Source organism: Chelonia mydas, chromosome 14 (assembly GCF_015237465.2).
Source record: "Chelonia mydas isolate rCheMyd1 chromosome 14, rCheMyd1.pri.v2, whole genome shotgun sequence".
Lineage (NCBI taxonomy): Eukaryota > Metazoa > Chordata > Testudines > Cheloniidae > Chelonia > Chelonia mydas.
Window position 1 is genome coordinate 11,277,506 of NC_051254.2, and position 16,505 is coordinate 11,294,010.

Consider the following 16,505-nt stretch of genomic DNA (forward strand, 5'->3'; position numbering starts at 1 on the left):
CTCAGAACATATGCATTTTTAGTGCTGAAACAACACCAGGCTTTCATTCTGGGCATTCTCAGAAAAGCCAATGGCATAAGATGAAGTTTCAGAATTGTCTAATCAGACTTTCTTTTACATGGTTGGGAAGATGAGAATCTTTTTTATTGTACATGAAAGTGGCTGTGTGTTAAATAGTTTCTGTGACTGACAAATGGAAAAGTTCCCATCTTTGTCTTTTGTTGCGTGCGTTAAGTCAAGACAGGTATCCATCCTTGCCAGCTAGCTCTAGCGTGAAAGTAAGGAGGCCCAGGAGACTAATGCTATTTCAAGCAGTAAATAACATCAAATGGCTTCAAAAGGGATGGATAAGCCTTTGGTGAAAATATTGTACTAAGCAGAACTAGGCTTGAGGCTTGAAAGCATTCTGTTCAGATGCAACATAGCCCAAATTAGAGCTTCTCTGATCACCACAGCCAGTCCTCTTTTTAGTGCATTATTAAGTGGCACACGCTGCAAGTCCCAAGCAGGACAAGGTCGTTATGTTAACCCTGCCCCCTCTTACGCAGCACCCAATAGAATTTACATTGAAAACTTTTTGGAGTAGGAACCATCTTGTTCTTCTGTGTATGTACAACACCTAGCACAATGGGGTCCTGGGCCATTACTGGAGCTCCTAGGCACTACCACAATACAAATAGAATATTAATAGTCAATAGCTGATTCATTTAATGGGATTACACTTAGTAGCAAGGATGAGCCTGGTAGAGTGACCAGACAGCAAGTGTGAAAAATCAGGATGGGGGTGAGGGGGTAATAGGAACCTATATAAGACAAAGCCCCAAATATCGGGACCGTCCCTATAAAATCAGGACATCTGGTCACCCTAGAGCCTGGTAGAGTGGGTTTACATGACTGGGCTCTCCATTAGAAACCTGGAATAGAGAATGATATTTTCATGCATAATTAAAAAGTACATATCAATTCAAGGGTATTGACAGAACACTGAAAAGAAGAACGATTTTATTTAATTACTAGGGTTCAGTCTCCTTTAGAAGCCCACATTCATATGATAGTAATGAGAAATATGCAGTTGTGTCAAGGGAGAATTCCCTCTCCACTTAGGGCCTTGAATAGACATAATGGGCTCACTGCAGGCTTGGACAGAAGAAAATATTTTGCAACCCACATTTAGGGCTAGATCCTCACTTCAGCTCCATCCCACTGCCTAGCCCATGATGTGGGTGGAGAAGCCAATGAAAGAAGGGTAGGTTAGGGCATCCCCACATCTTCACAGCCCCTGGCTGCTAAAATACAATTTTGGGACCAAAGGCACCCAGTATTAGTTAGATCAGCCCTTAGAGCGAGCTCTACCCCAAGACTGGGGGGAGTGTAAAGGTGCCTTTGTTCCAGGCCAGAGGATTGTGACCTTATTAACCAAGGAAGACCACCAGCTTGCAATGATGTTATAACTGATCAAATTTAAGTGTAAGGCTTAGAGGTTTTCTGTTGCAGCAGCATTGTGCAGTGTGACATGTGGATCCCTTTGGTTTGTTGAGTGTTATTTGGATGGCCCCCCTCCAGCATGTCATACGAATGAGGTATCCAAATATTAAAGGAAATCTGATGGAAAGTTCATACCAGTTTTCAGTAAGGAAATAGCCTCAGGTGATTCTTGGGCTAGGAGGACAATGATCAGGCCCTCAGGGATAAAGGGGGATGTCAAAAAAGTCAGAGAATACAGCAACACTGTAACATACATTATGGAATATATATATATGGCCAGCCATTTGTATGGAAGACAGCAGAAGAAAATCGCCAGGTACTAACCCATTTCTGTCACACACAGCTGTGAGGAGATTCAAGTATTGTATCTAATTAGTACTAGAGCATGGGATCACCCAGATATGATGCCCAGATGCAAATTCATTATTCACTACGAATAGCTGGAATGAATAAATAGTTTCCACCCTATAGAACGTTCATGAACTGTTCTGTTTGTCAATGCTGATTCTTTTAGATCTGTCAGCAGCTTTTGGTACCTCAGACAATGATCATCTGACTGTGTTCCTGGGCACACCTGGAAGGGGCGGATGGCATTGCTGTTAAGTGATTCCATTCTGAGCTTTCTGAGAAGACCCAGGGGGTAACTGTGGGCTATTGCTCTTCTTCCCCAAAGGGTCTCACATGCCATGGGGGTCTATTTCGTCATCTCTCTTGCTCAGTATGCAAGAAGCCACTGGTAGGGCTCATGGGGGAAGAGATGGACTGTGAAATATTCAGTATACTGACACTCAGATCTAGGTCTGTAACATCTGACCTGGCTTTTGTGCTGGAAAATGTATCACAGGGTTTATAGGAGTTTGGGGCTTGAGTGAAGACTTGCTGATGGTGGTCCAATCCAGACAAGATGGGGCTAATGTTGATTAAATGGGAAAGCTTGGAGAAGATCCTGTTGGTGCTTTTGGGAGTTTGTCACACTGGTGCACAATTCAGGTGTGTTACTAAACCCTGGGCTACTCCTGAATATGCAGGTAACATCTGCAATCTAAGAGTGCTTCCTTTTATCTGTGCACGGTGGGAGGAAATGAATAGGAATGCTGGCAGAGTAAGGTATTGCTCAACATGGGTAAGAGAGGCAGGATCTAGCTCTTTGAAATTAGCCAGTTAAAGGATCTCATCCACCTGGGAATTAGCTAGTTTCTTAAGGGTTAACGTATGTGCAGACCTCACATTAATCACAATAGGAGCTGTGTGTATAACAGAGCACACATACCAATAAATCATGCTCAGCCTTTGGGAAAACACTGTAGTATTTCCGTATGCTATTATAATGAAGAGAACAATATCTGAACTATGTAACGTGGTACATAAATATACTTATTGCCAATTAGGAATTCCTGATTATTTCTACTCGGACTATATGTAACATCATTGCCAGCTGTATTAGATGTCTCTTCTTGACACAAATATTACCAGACAAAAATAAATAAATCTGTTAAAGAACCTAACAGATTTATCACCTGCATATAATGTCTGATATTTTCACATGCCCTGTTCTAAAGAGCAATCTTTTGTCTGTTGGCATTTTCCAAATGTGAGAAGTTAGAGATTCAGAAACTAGCATTTCTGAAAAAGGGATGCTTAATGGTTAAATCAAATTAGGCTCACATTACCTGATACAACTAGTACACGTTCCAGCAATTACTTTTTGACATACTAATCAATGAATTGTACATTCAGTTGCAACATCATTTTTAAATGCTTGGTTTAGTTAGCTACATGTGCTGGGAAGATAATGGCTGAGGTTGGGTGGGTTTCTGGATGGATAGCAGGCCTTTCCGCCTTCAGAACAACCTTTGTCATCAGACTAAGGAAGAATCAGTCTTAAATATCTTCTCCATGTGAAAAACCGAGATGCTTATTTCAGAGTAGCAGCCGCGTTAGTCTGAATTCGCAAAAAGAAAAGGAGTACTAGTGGCACCTTCGAGACTAACCAATTTATTTGAGCATAAGCTTTCGTGAGCTACAGCTCACTTCATCGGATGTATTCCAACAAAAGCAAGCTTATAAAAATGATGTTGCGATTGAATGTACACAAGAGATGGGTAGGAGGAGGAGGATAGGAGTTGAGATAAACAAGACTATGAAAGCCTTTGCAGAACCCAAATCTCTTAGCCTGCAAGGCACAATGGAAACCTCATTGATCACTTGGACACTTGCCTGAGAGGCTAAAGTTGTAGGGAAGATATGGCGCTGATGCTGGGGCTGGAGTCCTCTAAGTGGTTTTTATTCCTTATAATTTGCTGGTTGCTTTAATTGCCCGTATTTGTGCTTAGAGCTTGAAGGGTAAATGCCTTCTGCAAATAAATATAAACTGGTCCACAGTTTTTACTAGGGTGACCAGACAGCAACTATGAAAAATCAGGATGGGGGTGGGGGTGGGGGGGGAGAATAGGCACCTATAACACAAAGCCCCAAATATTGGGACTGTCCCTATAGAATCGGGACATCTGGTCACCCTAGTGTATACACAGTCCTTACTCTGGCTGACATCAAGAGGATAGAATACAAAGTGAGAGAGAATATCAGGACTAGGTCCATTGTCTGCAAAGCATAGAAATATGGTTCAAATGTTGCCCTTGAGATGTGGCTCAAACCATTTTGTCAATGCATTAAATATTGCACTAAGGACCTAACCCAGAGAAGTGCTGAGGGCTTGTAACTTGCATCGTCCTTAGGCCTTCAGTGGCACTCAAGCTGAAGCATTGATTCAGGCGTCTAGAGAGAGTGCTGATCAGCTTTCTAACAGAATGGCGACTGTGTATGTGTAGGCAGGCATGACTTCCATCCTACACATCACCCAAATGAATACCACCTGTAACTGACCATAACTGGATTCAGCAGCTTTATGTATGAATCAGCAGCATTTACTGACTGCCTTAAGGATTCCATCAAATGAGGGGAATGACGGTAAGCAAATTGCACTACAGAACTCTGGGAGAGTCTGAATGATTATCTGAAATGCTCAAATCCACAGAACTAGAAGGGAAATCACATGGGCACAAGCTTTTGGATACTTTCCAGTTGTGGTTAGAGCTAGAATATCACACGAATGGTCTCTCCTGTGATTTTTTTTGTGCTTCCCTTTAGCTACTGGTTGGAACCAAGAAACGCAGACATGAATGAAAGTAAAGGTGTGTGTATTCTGTAAGGCATTTCTGAGATTCAAATATCATATGTTAGCTTTTAAAATATCTAGAGAGAGATGTATATATTTAATAAACATAGTTTAAAAAATTAACATACTTGTTTGAATCTCAGAAATGGTAACATACAGTCTCAAGCATTGGGTAAAGGTTTAGTTCACATCTTAGGCCCTGATCTTCGAAATATATACATATGTGGGCTCAGCAGGACTACACACCAGCTCCAAGTTACCCAAACTGACTTCTCCATCTGTAGAGAAGACCAACAGTCACCACAATTGCTCCCTGCATTCATGTTCCAAGAAAGCTGTCCCCCAAACAAAGCACCCAGAAGCTGTGAAGTCAGTTGTTTGTGTTAAGGATGGAGTGGTACAGGATAGGTTATGGGGGTTTGGAAATCACCACTGGAAGTGGCAAATGAGGTATGAAATGACAAATCTCAGCACAGTGGTGTGGTCACCAATAACAGACTAGTGCAATCAGTGCTACTGTGTTTTGCGCCTTAGAGATACACAATAGGGCCTAATCCTCTGGAGTAACAAGCACTCCATTCAAAAGAGTTGAGGTTTACTCTGCATTTCATGGGACTGACCCCATAGAGAAACCCCACAGCAGCTCTTCACATTCATATGTTTATCTAAAGCAACAGCCCAACCACAAATAAATGACATAACCTAACAGATAGGGTACTGGACTGGGAGTCAGGACACTATGATTCTATTCCCAGCTTGACCACTGACCTGCTGTGTAACCTTGAGAGTGTCACTTCACATCTCTGTGCCTCTATTTCTCCTCCCATCACTTGTCTATTTAAATCACACACTCTTCAGGGCAGGTAGTGTTGTTAAAATAGGCATGTACAGAGCCTCACACAATGGGACTGGAGCCTCAGAGTATTACCATAATGCAAATAACAACAACAACTAATAATAATGTTAGAAATTAAAAGAAAAAGTGGTGCCTGGTTTCCTTTTTTCTCTCCCTGTCAAGGCTATTCTTTGTGAATTCTGCTGCCATTTGTTCATATAAATTTTGCAGTCCTTTTTGTTATAGTTCCTGATATTTTTAGTTTTCACATTATCACCAAATAAAAAACAAACAAATAAACGAAACAGCTCACCACTTTCCCTGGCAGAAAACTGTCTGCTCCAAGACTGCTTTTGGTCCTGATCCTGCAATTGGGCCCATATGGATCTCCACTGATCTCAGTGGGACTATGCATAGGCATAAGGATGTGCAAGCTTGGATGTGATTGCAACATTGAAGTCTTAAGATGTTCTCCTGTGGCAGGAACAGTCAAGAAAAGGTGAACTCAGATCTTAGCAGGTAATGTCTCTGTTCTGTCCAACTTTTTGTCAAGTTTTCCTAGAGGACTTTTCACCATTTCCTTGAAGAAATATCAGTTTGCAGAAAAAAAAATTGCCTTTTAAAGTGGAGGGGGGAAAATGCAGGGATTATCAGGGCTGAGATGAAGTAACCCATGGAAATGCCAGGACAAAAGCAGTCTGTGATTCTGTAACCATTCCATGCACACATCACCCATTGATTGCAGTGGACGTTCCACATCTTGACCATCTGAAAGATCAAATCTACCATGTTTCTTGGTTATTTCTTTCCCTTTGAGTCTGATTCTGAGCTGGCACTAACAACTGATTTACCCCTGTGTACACGAGAAGAGAAGCAGGCTCATTGCCTCCAATATATTTTCTCACCAGATTAAAAGCAACAGCAAAAGGATAGGCAGAAATTATGCAAAATCATACACAAGGGCTCTGAATTTTTTTTTTCTGCCAAGGGGTATGGCTTGCCTTTCATTTTTATTTTCACCCTTCACATCTGCTTTAGCAAATGCACAGCATCTGCTCTTCCATACACAGTGTGCCAGCAGATACTGGGTACTGTAGTCAGCACCGTTGGCAGAGAAACAGTGGCATTCTAGATAAACGTTTGCTGAAACTGTGACACGATGTGACAATTTTCCTTACCCACCCATCTCTCTTCCCCCCTCATGTTTCCCCCTCAAATTTCCACTACTCTTGATAGCCCTCTAGGGTGAATATCTAAAATATTGACCACAGTTACCAGCCCTGCCCATGAAAAGATCAGTTAAGCAGCAGGGATGCACAACAGTTTGGATTTTATACATTACTCTCTTCAATAGGAAACAGTTACAATGTTTATATAAATAGTCTCTGTGTTGGCAAAGAAAGAATGCATGAAATGTGTACTGCCTGCGAATGCTGACTGTCTGCTCCACTAGAATGATTTATCAAAGTTTAAATAATTTATAGCACATCCAGGGCAAGATTTTGAGACCGACATTTAAACTTTACTTCCTTTGCCCAGCTGCTAAACACCTCTCTCTTTCCTGAACAGATATTTTTTCATGACTAGGAAAACCAAAACACACATGTATTGGACTGAACAGGCTTTCGAGAGAGAAGTTAGCTGACATCAAGCCAGGTATATTATTGATTTATAATATTGTATGCAAGTATAGCACCCTCACCTTTGAAGACTAGGGTGACCAGGTGTTTGGTTTTCGACCAGAACACCTGGTTGAAAAGGCATCCTGGTGGCTCCGGTCAGCACTGCTGACCGGGCCATTGATGTCCAGTTGGTGGCTCCATGCAGCGGGGCTGGCAGGCTCCCTGCTAGCCTCTGCGCCACATGGCTCCTGGGTATGTCCCTCCTCTGGCTCCTATGTGTAGGGGCTGCCAGAGGGCTCTGCACTCTGCCCCCACCCCAAGCGCTGCCACTGCAGCTCCCATTGGCCAGGAACCGCAGCCAAGGGGAGCTGTGGCGGTGGCGCCTCCAGAGGGAGCAGTGTGCAGAGTCACCAGGCCATGCCTCTGCATAGGAGCCGGAGAGGGGACAATGCTGCTGCTGCTTCCGGGAGCTGCTTGAAGGCGCTGCCCAGAGCCTGCACCCCTGAGGCCCCCTCCTACCGCCAATCCCTTCAATCCCAGCCTGGAGCACCCGTGTGCACCCCATATCCCTCATCCCCAGCCCCACCTCAGAGCCCGCACCCCGAGCTGGAGCCCTCACCCCCCATGCCCTAATCTCCCTCCCACTCTCCAAACCCCTCAGTCCCAGCCCAGAACACTCTCCTACACCCCAAACCATTCAGCCCCAGAGTCTGCACCCCCAGCCAGAACTCTCACCCCCCGCCCAGTACCCCAACCTCCTGCCCCAGCCCAGAGCCCCCTCCCACACCCTGAACCCCTCATTTCTGGCCCCACCCTGGAACCTGCACACCTAGCCCCTGTACCTCCTCCCACACCCCAACCCAACAACTTTGATGTTGTGAAGGCCAAGACTATAACAGCGTTCAAAAAGAACTAGATAAATTCACAGAGGATAGGTCCGTCAATAGCTATTGGCCAGGATGGGTAGGGATGGTGTCTCCAGCCTCTGTTTGCCAGAAGCTGGGAATGGGCGACAGGGGATGGATCACGTGATGATTACCTGTTCTATTCATTCCCTCTGGGGCACCTGGTATTGGCCACTGTTGTAAGACAGGATACTGAGCTAGTTGGACCTTTGGCCTGACTCACTATGGCCATTCTTATGTTAACCCCCACCTAGGCCCAGAACCCCCTCCCATACTCCGAACCCCTGGCTCCACCCACCCAGCCTGAAGCCCCCTCCTGTATCGTAAACCCTTCATTTCTGGCCCCATTCCTGGGCTCCTGGCCCCATCCCGAGCCCTCATCCCCTCTCGTATCCCAACCCACTGCCTCAAACTGGAGCCCCCTCCTGCACTCTGAACTCCTAATTTCTCTCCCCATCCCAGAGCCCGCACCCCCAGTTGGAGTCCTCACTCCCTCCCACACTCAGGCCCCCTCCCATGGTGAAAATGAGGGTGCGCATGCATGTGCGTGTGTGTGGAGAGTTAGGGATAGAGGGAGTGTGTTTCCATAGAGTGAGCGGGGTGGGGCCTTGGAGAAGGGGCAGGGCATGGGCAGTACCTCGGAGGAGGGGCGGCACAGCGGACGGGGCAAGGGTGTTTGGTTTTGTGCAAGTAGAAAGTTGGCAACCCTATCCAAGACTCACAAAGTGCTTTGCAAACAATGAAGCTTCACAACACACCTGAGAAGTATTATTACCCCCTCTTACAAATGGGGAAACCGTCACAGAGAGGGGACATGCCTGGCCATGATTACACAGGGAGCCTGAGACAACGACAGGAATAGAAACCAGCTCTCTATGCTCCCAGTCATGAGCTTTTCCCACTAGGCCTCACTTACTTTCTACATTCCCCAGAGTTCCAACTGGCCAAAACAAAGCAGGAAAATTTTTGCAGCAAATTATTGCAGAAAATATTCCAGCAGCCCTGCTCTAAATCTATTACATAATTTGTGTTGCATTTTGGTAACTAAGTCCTTAAGGACTGAACCCCGCTCTCATCTTATTTGGGCATGTAATCCCACTCGGATCCTTGGTGGGCTGGTGAGAATATCCATTTGTATTAGTTTAACTGACACCGAGGATGGGATTTAGTACTGAGAAGTTCTAATACCACTTGTATTACTGTAACACACCTAAAGGCTCCAAGTGAGATTGTGGCACTGTTGGGCTAAGCACTGCACAAACGCAAGGTGAGAGAGAATCCTCACCCTACAGAGTTTACAGTTTAAATAGACCAAAAGAGACTAAAGGAAGAGAGAAAAGGAGCATTCTCCTCACTTTACAACAGGGAACTGAAACACAGAAAGATTAAGTGACTTGCCCATGGTCACACACAATCTGTGACAGAGCCAAGGATTGAAACCAGGTGTGCAGCCTAGTTCAGTGCATTAACAACGGGGCCCACCCTTGCTACAGATTTTATTTTTCATTGTGTTTCCAGCAGTCCATTTGGTCCCAGCAGTATCTATCTTCCTTCATTTTTAGCCTTGTGTTATACACAGTACTTTGATTTGAAATGTCTATCGTGGGGGCTTTCTTTGTTTTCTGAATTCCATTAGGCTCAGTATGCTGGACGTAGGTACAATATGCACTAGCAATGCCATTACAAAAAAAGTTAAAAGCACTAAAGCATAAAGAGAAATAAATAATTCCGGAGAAATAAAACCAAACTGAAAATGAGGTTAAAGCACTGAGTCTTCTAATCCGTAGAATTTAATGTATACCCATAATGATCACACATTTCTTCCTTATTACATTTCCTCTATTTAACGGATATTGATGTTGTCCCAAATGTAATTGCCCTACACTGGCTTCAACAAGATGAAGCTGAGCTTCAGTAGTTTTCCAAAAACAACTTCTTATCATCATCTTTCCTGCTTCAATAAGAGAGTCCTCTCCATAATACAATATGGATGGCTTCTCATTTGTATGCACAGCTTCTATATTGCAACAGCAGTCCAGGATCACATCCAAATGTCTTATGGGTTTTTTTATGGCTACAGTACATTTGATTTACAGCTACTCCGGCAAACTGTTGTATTCATTATCATTGTAAGTTGAGGCACTTATATCCCTTTTGCTTTCATGTCCCTTGTATTATTGCAAGTTTAAGAGGTTCTAGTAATATATCACTGACAAAACCAGGCTCATATTATATTTTTCCACTTAGAATTATCCCCAACCCTGGGATGGAAAATATTTTCTGACCACACTGGTGGGAAAAGACTTTTTTTTTTTGTACTGACCCTACAATTCTTGTAAAGTACCACTATTAATTCTGAATAAAAGGAAGTTTAACAATCGTTGTTCTGATTCATTGGATTGGCCAAGTCACAATGTTTAAAATATCGATTACCACAATATCTCAGGATTCCCAAGTGTGTTTCACAAACTTCAAGGGCACTCACTATCTACATAATTGCATAGATGTTTATCTAAGATATAGAGGAACATATTGTATCCACTAGGGAAATTATTTTGCTTATTAGTAGACATGCATGTTTTTGTTTGAGTAGCTGACAGGGTCAAGGCTTGGGAAGGAATGTACCCTGACATGAATTGATTTGAACAATAAAAGATCTACGAAACATACCTTTGTAAAATCAAATTGACTCCATTATTAATTAGCACACCTTGACCTCCCACTTCTTTCAAAGAATGTACCTTCTTTAATTTTATAATTAAACCTGGACGGGAGCCAAAGTGCGTACTGCAAAAACCCAGCTGGATCAGCAGCCGTGTATTTCTTAACAGCAAAATGCCCATTCTAAAAAAAGTTGCAGGATATAAAACCTGATAACAGCTTAAAACCAACCTTTTTGAACAACTCTCAGAAAGCTGGTTTATCTTTAATTCATCCTCATGGGTTAGCGCACTCACAGATCAAGTTCACACCCAGGGAGCGCTAGGTCTCTGAAATCACAATAAGAGACATGTGGCAGTGGTTTTGAATGATTTCTGTTGTAATCTCTACTCCTCCATTTTGATTCTGCCCATTCTCACAGTTCGTACAACAGTTTGCAGCTATTGGATTGCTTTCTACAGATTACTACAAGCTCTGGACTGAGACTCTCTATTTTCTCTTCATATTTTTACCATTGATCAAGAACTGCACAGTCATTAAGAAGAGAACTTCTTTTACTATGCATCTCTGAATTCATCTGTACCTTTGAAGAATCTTTCCTCTAGTAATCTTTTTTATTTTAAAGCCTATACTTCAGACTTTAAGAATAATTAGGACCTGTAGGGACTTCAAAATGACATTCAGACTCATATTTATCATTACCAAATTAATTAGCACTCTTCCACGAAGGACAAAATAATTAAACTAGTCATGTTTCATGCATTTTCAATGGATAGTTGATGTCTCTAAGTAAGAAATCTAAAATATATTCATTGGAGTAATTTGCTACTAGTTGGATTTTTACTAATTAAACTTCCTTTCCTGATTTATGTGGAACAGCTTTTCTCATTTCACTGTTATAAAACAAAGGTATCAGAGACCCCTGGTCATTTTTATAGTTGTTTGTGAACTCCATTACATTATACACGCTCACTTCCATAAGTAAGGGGACTGAATTATTGGCCAAGCATTCATTTTTATAGGCATGTTCCTTGCATTAAATTAAACTAATTGCTGTGTGGCTACTGAGCAATGGATAAGTGATTGCAAGAGATCAGAGATCTCAGTAGTATTGTGAAGTTGGAATGGAGAAGTATGCATTTGTTCAGAAGCTCATCCACACCTTACCCAAAATTTTGATCATAGGGCAGATCCTCTCCTTAACCACTTTCTTCCCTCTTAAGCTGGTATCACCTTGTTTCTCTTCCAGTCCCTGCTCCTAAATTTCATGGCAATGTTGGCTCCAGCTGTTGCATGTTTGTGTGTGTATTTTTGCTGAAGCTACAATACTGTACTGCTTTAATGGAAACAGCATGAGTACGTAGACAGAGAGTCATTCTATCCCATCTCTGATATTTAAAATAAGGACCCCCGTTGGGACCAGGTTCCAACACGACACTTTGGTTTCATTTTACTTTGAATGGCATTTTAAAAGTTATTAGTCAGGATTAAAATTGTTGCAAATTACAAGACACATATTTATTAACACATCAGAGAAACTCAGGCAATATGGGGCATCAGGAATTGAGGACACTCCCAGTGCTTAAATCCTCCTCTAACGTACCATCTGCCCCCTTCCTTGAGGCCTTTTTGCTTGGGGCGGGGGGGAGGGCAGAGTGGGAGGAAAATGGGCAGGGAAGGCGTGGAATCAGGGGAGCGCATCTCCTACCACTCCCACCCTCCTAGAACCACCCTCCTCATCCCCATGACAGGGAGCCCCTTTAAAGGAGATAGTAGAGGTATCGGAGGTCAGAGGAGTCCATGGGCCCCTGGCTTCATGATAGCAGGGACCTGCCAGGGGCCCAGAGCCATCTCAGAGGTATAGGTCCTCCATTCAAGTGGTCCTGGCATCCTACATATAAAATTTAGGGTTAGGTCCAAAGGCCTATTACTTGGAGGCTGACAGAATGTTCAAATCTGATGCAGTTTTCCTCTTCTTAGCCATGTGATGGTGCAATCTGACCCCTGGTTATCCTTCACTGAATCCATTTTGTTTTCATTTGAAGATCATCCATTCAGAAGCAGTAGACTGTTGCCAAGACACAATGTACTTGTAATGCTGTTGCAAGACACAGCTATTCCAGGTAGATTCACTGATCAGTTCATCACCCTTTTTTATTGCACAGTTTTCATGTATTTTTTTTAACCAGTGTTTATCTTGGTATCAGCACAGGATATATAGGATTTGCTGAACAGAGTAGTATATTTTTGATTTAAAGTCTTTTAATTTTATACAGCAAAGATTTGTTTCCCAGGCTCTATTTTAATACTTCAACAACACTATTATTAGTTGCTTAAAAATATACTTCAACAATCTCATATTTTCACGACAGAACACCCCCAAGTGAGTAGAGAATATATGGTATGAAAATAAAATTGCTTTTCGAAGATTTTCAAGATCTCTTTTATGCATTCCTTATAGAGAGACAAAGGATGGTTGGGGGTTAAGGTATTCTAAACTGTGACCTTGGTTCCTTCCCAGCTCCACTACAGTCTTCCTGGGTGCTCTTTGTGCCTCAGGTCCCCATCTGTAAAATGAGGACAGTATTTCCCTACCTCACAGGGACGTTGTCTGGATAGAGTCATTAATGCATGGGAGATGCTCAATCACCACGGTGAGGAGCACCATAGAAAAGGCAATTTCCATTTAGTATTGCTTTGCCTTCAAAATCAGAATCTTAAAGGGCAGAAATTGTTATCTTTCCTACTAACTTAACTACTTTTAGGTACCCCTGTTAGGAATTAAAGATTATGAGATGCTCAGATACTTTCTGAGGTCAGGAAGTACCAGTGTCCCCATTTTATGGATGGAGAACTGAGGGACAGAGAGACAAATTGACATGTCCAAGATCACAGAAGGAGTTTGTAGCAGAGCAGGGAGTTAGCTTGGGGCAAGGGAGATCCAAGTTCAATATCCTAACCATGGCAGTTTTCCTCTTCTCATAGGTGGACTCAAGAGTGCATGATGTCTTTTAATCTTGTTGAAATCTGAAGAAAAACACACTGGGTCCACGTTCTCCCTTGTGCTAGTACTACATCGTGTCACACTGCCCATGCAAAGTAGATCTCAGGCTTGGTAGCCAGGCCCAAGAGGGTCACAGCAGTATAATGTTCCTATGCCACCCTTATGATGCCTTCATAAGGGGTATGGGGCCACCACCCATAGCCTGCAGATCCCTACCTGTCATGATGAACTCTTGGGGACACTACCATCTGACATAATTTAGAGCCAGCTTCAGGCTTTCCCGTACACTGAGAAACCAGCCCAAAACGCAATCATCCCAGGATTGGGAGAGTACAAAGAGCTCATAAACCTCACTCTCCTTGAGTTGTATTGTATTATCCTTGGCCACAGAGGTAATTGGGAATCTCCATTTGGATTATGCACAGAAATCCATAAGGAATGGAGGAGACAAAATAGTAATTTAATAATGATCTATTGATAACAGGAGACAGATTCCTTTATGTGTGTCTTGAAGGTGGAAATAGAGGAAATATATACCAATCAATTCAAATGAGATTAAATACCAGCCATCCACTATATAAATGATCTGTGTGGTATTTAAAAAAATCTTACCAGGCAGGTAGGGATGACCTTTTACATTATAATTTTCTTGTTGTCAATCCCTTCATTTCCATTCTATGTCAGTCTTTGGCTTTCCAGTGCAATTTCTATTTTAACCTTAAAGTTCCCTGCTTTATACAACTCGGAGATGACTCTGGATGAACTTTTTGCCATGGTGCAGCTACTTTTCTATTTATCTTGGGTATTTCTACCATGGCCATCACTATAGTATCTAGACGCTGTCATCCATCTCTGCAGGAAAACTTGGATTAGAAATGGGGTAGAGGGTTATGGGGTGATATTAAACCTTGCCGTTATGGGTCAGGCATGGCTGCTGCCTCACATTCAGAATAAATGGAAAGAAGCCATTCTAATCAGGTGGCTCAAACAATAGCAGTAGCACCCCAAAACACAGGCACATGGAAAAGCTCAATAGAAGCTCAATCAAGTGGCCAAAAGGGTTTCAAATGTAGGTACTAGGGCTGTGTTTGGTTTTTGGTCTCTGAACGGTTTTTGGTCTGGGTTTGCGCACAAGAGAGACACAACAGAAGCTGAAGCACCACAGGACAAGGTGAGGCATGACAAAGAGAAGCAGAAGGAAAGCCAAACATGCATAGCCTCAGTAGCCTGGTGGAAAGAGCTGGTGTTGCAAGGAAGGAAGCTGCCTCCTGTTTTGGGTTTCTCCTGTATTCAGGGAAGCAAGACTTTCTATATACCTTGTAAATAAACAAGATTGCGTGAAAGAAAACGGACTCCATCATTGATTTCTACTCCCAACTAGAACAACCTGAGGGCCCTGAACTTTGACTAGCCACTCGGGTCAAAAGGGGGAACGGTGGTTTAGTCAGGGTTGAAACAGAACTCCAAAACTTCAGGCTTCCCTACTATGGAGGTGCTTGCTAACTTAGAGGTGATGGGTCTGCCTATTCCATCACTGGGAAGATGCCACTTTTGGAAACAAAATTGAAATTCTCTAAACAATCTCTCTGAGGACTCCATTCCCTATCCGTAAAATAGGGATAATACTTTCTCCCACCCTTTGTCTTTTTTCTCTACTTAGACTGTAAGCCATTTGGGACACAGACTGTAACACTGTGTTGGAGTACATTGGGGGCACAGTATTTGTTGGAGCCTCTAGACTCTCCTGCAATAAAAAGAGTCTACAACAAATGGTGCAGAAAATTGGTAAACTACCTGTAATTTTCTCTCATATTACACCTCATATTAAATGGATTCAGTGAATATTCAGTGAATCAAATGAAAAACCCACTTTTGTCAGGTTTTTTTCCTTAAGAATATTGCTGCTATAACATAGATATCATTAACCCAGTCAAGCTGCTGCCATGGTTATTACTCCTAGTTCGCTATTCTTCATAATCATTGCCTGGCATATTTTATGGTTGTGTATGAGTCCCACATAACTTGGAATAGAAACATTTCCATAACAATGTCTTAAGGTAACTGACTTAAAGCAAAGAGAACCTTCAATCGATGGCACAGTCAACATTGCCTGTCTTGCGGTGTCCACAGGGAGGTAGCTGACCATTTCTAACTGCCTGTTTACCCTTTTGAAACAAAATATAAAACCCTATCCTTGAAAGTTCAGAATTCATATGTATATTTAAAATGATCAAATTATTGGGAAACTAGGAATTTACAAGGGAACTATATACACTCCTCACTCTCATTCCCACCTGATTTCCCATTAGAGATGGAAACAGACATAAGAGGATATTTGCAGAAAGGTCCTAGCTAATTGAGAAGATACTATACTAATAAGAACCCTATTGTATTTCTAAAGTTATCCTGAAAAAATAGAATTTAATAGCTATTAATAACCTCCTGTGAGTGTCAATTTAATGTCCCATAATTCCAAAGATGAGACATAATTCTCAATTCAGTTCTACAGGATGATGAAGAATGGGTATTGATTAGTTGTTGGCCCAGAGTCTCTTCTGTGCTTAGTTTCTGCTCCTCGCCACCTTTGCTGGGGTTGTAGGAAGTGAAGGACACGAGTCTGTAACAGCTCCCTGGTTCTCAGACCCAATACAGTTTAGAGCAATCTGGAGACTCTTCCAACTTCTGCCAGCTGGCAATAGTTCCTAAGAGACAACTGGCCAGCTGGGAGTAGCTGAATTGCACCTTGCTCTGACCACGCACCACCCCGTGGCAAGCTGCAAGCTGTGTCACGAATTGGCTATGCCAGCTCAATGCCTGC